Genomic DNA, 4,328 nt, shown 5'->3' with positions numbered 1-4,328 from the left:
TTTTCTTGATAGTCCTATCTTTCCTTGAATTCTGGTAATTTGACAAGCCAAATTATGCTATTACCGTTTCTTTCTTAGAACATTAACAATATTCATTCTGAAACTTATATCTACGAATTCTGGACCATTACAAGAGATGCCCAATCGCAAGAAGAAGAAACGAAGTGACAAAGCTTCGAAATAGAAATTTGAGTATAAATCGCAGCAAATAGGGGGGAGTATTAACTGGGGATGACAATGATTATAGAAAGCAGAAGCAAGGATTTCAAAGTATAAGGGAAGATATAAAGCCTGATAACAACACATAAACTACAAACTGTGTATATAAATGTTAATCGCAACATAAAGACACAGGAGAATTAAAAACACTGTAACCCCAAGGGCGAGGTAGAAGAAAACAGATTCCTCTGGTGGGAGTTGGAAAAGGAGGATGATTGTTGTGATAGTAAGGATAAGGACAAGGATCAGGACTGGGTTAAACATTCTTTACAATCTTTTAAATTTGGGAATTGAGTATAGAAGTGGTGAAAGTAATGGAACGGAAGAGTTTAATTTATAATGAAAATATCAGACATAGCAATCGAGGCAGATCATTGCATTTAATTGAAGAGATCTTAATCTCCTTATTTACCGAAGAATCAGATCTTATAGATTTCATAGATTTTCTTTAAATCTCTTGAATTCCGGAATTCAACCAAGACAACATCAAAAGTTAAGACAAAACTTTAGTTCTCATTTCATTCTTTTGTGATAGCTTCATTCGTACTCTTCAAATAATCGAATTGTTTTATCCATATTACTCAATGATGGTAAAACTCTATTTATCAATACATATTCGTCATGAAAACATTTTTATTGTTAGCCATGACCACCTCACTCAAATTTCGGGACGAAATTTCTTTAACGGGTAGGTACTGTGACAACCCGGAAATTTCCGATCAAATTTAAACTTTAATCTTTATATGTTTCCAACACGATAAGCAAAGTCTGTAATGTTGAGTCTTAAAAACTTTGAACTATTTTATATATCCATTGGACCTTCGACTATTCCCGACGATTCACGAATGATTGCTTATAAATCAATATGTATATATATATATATACAATTTTTAAATAATAAAGAATCAATAAAAATTATCACAAAATGTATTATATAATATTACATAATTAATAATAAATTAATAACAAGTTAAAATATAGTTAATATATTGATATTAATACTTTCATTATCAATAATATTAATATAAGTATTATTAATAATGTTGTATATATGAAACTTGAAACATTTGATTGTTACTAATATTATTGTTATTATTGTTAATATCATCATTATTATAACTAATAGTAAAAATTATAATTTTAACTAATATGAGTAATATTAGTATTATTACCTAATATTAATATTATTATTATTAAGAATTATTGTTATTATTGATTGATTATTATTATTCGATTCTTATTTCCTTTTTGAATTCAATTCGACAAATGAATATATTTGATACCTACTCACATACATAACCCATATATGAATCAAACACCCATCATTTTCCTACACTGTGCTAAATTGATAATTTTGTTTGAGGTCTTTGTGCTTATTTCACTTTCTGTTTCATATCACCATCTATAAATATCTATCAAATATATATATCACAAGAGTTAAATTATGGATACTGATTTTACTTTTGCCTTTTGACTTCCTAATCACCTAATATACAATATACATATTCATAGAATGATATATACACCGATACGCAAGTGCAATGCATATTACTAACTATCGCCAAACAACAAGCACCCAACACTTCCTCCTTCTTAAGGACATCGGCCACTTTTATATCACCAACACAGTTCTCTGTCACCACACACCACACCTATAATCACCATCTTCAAAAAAAAAAAAAAGCCGAGGCATGATGAGATCACCACCACTTTACCATAACCGTCACCACCTTACCTTGATCACCATCGAACCATTATCAACATTTAATCACCATCATAACCTCAACCCCATCAAACCACTGCTATTGCCTTGGGTCATCAAACAACCGCCTGCTACCACCATAAGCTACCACCATCGACACCTACACATCACTCTTTAATTCACCAATACATCATTAAGCCAAACTGCTACTGTATCTGTTTGAGTTAAACGCGAAGAGGATGGTACCATGTAAAAGAAGAAGAAACTTTAAGGTTTGTTGATACTATAACCTTTGTTCTTTAACTAAGATTTCGCAAAAGAAATTCATCAGACCAAAAGACAACCTAAACCATCATCATCTTTTTCGTTTAATAGTGCTGCTATACTTCTGTTTTCTGGATGATAAATCACGAACCACAAACCCAGAAATCAAAGTATTCGAAAACCCACTTGTTGTTATTGTTACTTTATGCAAATTACACACGACACCCACTAGACTCTTTTAATTATAAGCCTACAATGATATTAGTGGAAGATGAAGTAATTTGATGTCATGATGAGGGATGCGTTTGTATTTATGTTACCAGCTACATCAAATCCCACACAAAAGTTTAACTTTACAGCAAAGATGGAATATTGATGATGAAACATGATAATATTGACATTATTATACCAATACTTCATCAACTTTCCCAACAAACAATACATGTGGGACTAGTCACAAAATTTAGGCTTACCAAGACAAATCACGGGTACCTTTTGATATATATATATATATATTTTTAACCGATCCATTAAATTAAAGCAAGGAAGTAGTGGGATTAGGTAATATGACTTAGGGTAGGTATAACAAAAACTGGGAGTGGTTGATGAGCTGTAAAGATGCAATTGAAAAGGAATTAAAATCGTGTAAGCTGTTAAATCACTGCCTCCTTTATTTTTTTTTAAACCGCTACAGCCTCTTGCAAGTTGAGTAATTAGGCTAACCATTAAATTGGGCCGTAATGTTTCTCCTGCTGGGCCGTAACCTTTTCTTTCTATTGGGCTTATGATCTCCTACGAGGCCTGTTCCAGTTCTGTCTCCGTTGTGCTGTTAAGGCACGAAGCCTGTTCCAACTTTTTATTCCTGTTGGGCCAAATGAGAGTATGATGGGCTGTTGCTGTTAATTGTACTTGGACACAGGAAATCAATATATATATATAATTCTGTTAAGATTAAACGCAAACAAAGATGAGAAGCATGATGATGCATAAATGATATTGATAATGATAATGGTAGTGATGTATGATGGTGATCAAAAAGAAAAGGTTATCATATCATGTTAATGATGTATGATGTTGTGAATTATAATGATGATAGTTGATTATGATGGAAAACGATAGTGGTAGTGAAAGTATAAAGAAGATGAAAACATAAAAAGATGAGTTAAATAAAATCAATATGGCAATATAATTAGAAAAGAAGTAATAGAAGAATAATTAAAGAGTGTTAGGGTTTAACGAGAGGTCTCGGGTTCGAGTCTAAGTTATGGCATTTTTTTTATAGGAAGAAGAAGAAGACGGATAATTGTATTAGGATAAATAGAGTTGGTGTATCCATTAAATCAGAAGTGAGGTGACAAAGTAATAGTTAAAGACATTATCGGGTTAGTGGGACGTCGCGGGTTCAAACCCGGACTTGGGCGTATTTTTAAGGGCTACTCTTTGAGGTATTATTATTATTATTATTATTATTATTATTATTATTATTATTATTATTATTATTATTATTATTATTATTATTATTATTATTATTATTATTATTATTATTATTATTATTATTATTATTATTATTATCATTATCATTATCATTATCATTATTACTTTTATATTAACAATATTATCATAACAAATAAATATTTTCCATAAAAGAGTATATTGTTACAACTACCCTAATATTTCATATAATTATATATATTAAGATTAATTATATAAATATTTACATATTACAAATTATTTATTTTAATATAATATTAAACTATATAAGTATTAACTATTTTAAATATTTATACAAATTAAATATATAAGATTTATAATTTAAGACATAATACATATAAATTTATTCGATTACGATTACATGTATTAATAAATATACAATTAATATAGGTTCGTGAATCTGAGGCCAACCCTATACTTGTTCAATGACGTCATATGTATTTTTACTACAAAATACAGTATGGTGAGTTTCATTTTCTCCCTTTTTAAATGCTTTTGAAATCTATATTTTTGGGACTGAGAATACATGCACTGCTTTATAAATGTTTGACAAAATAGACACAAGTACTTAAAACTACATTCTATGGCTGGATTATTAAACCGAATATGCCCCTTTTTAGTCTGGTAATCTAAGAATTAGGGAACAGACACC

This window comes from Rutidosis leptorrhynchoides, chromosome 8 (genome assembly GCF_046630445.1).
Source record: "Rutidosis leptorrhynchoides isolate AG116_Rl617_1_P2 chromosome 8, CSIRO_AGI_Rlap_v1, whole genome shotgun sequence".
NCBI classification, from domain to species: domain Eukaryota; kingdom Viridiplantae; phylum Streptophyta; class Magnoliopsida; order Asterales; family Asteraceae; genus Rutidosis; species Rutidosis leptorrhynchoides.
Note: the sequence above shows the minus strand (reverse complement) of the source record.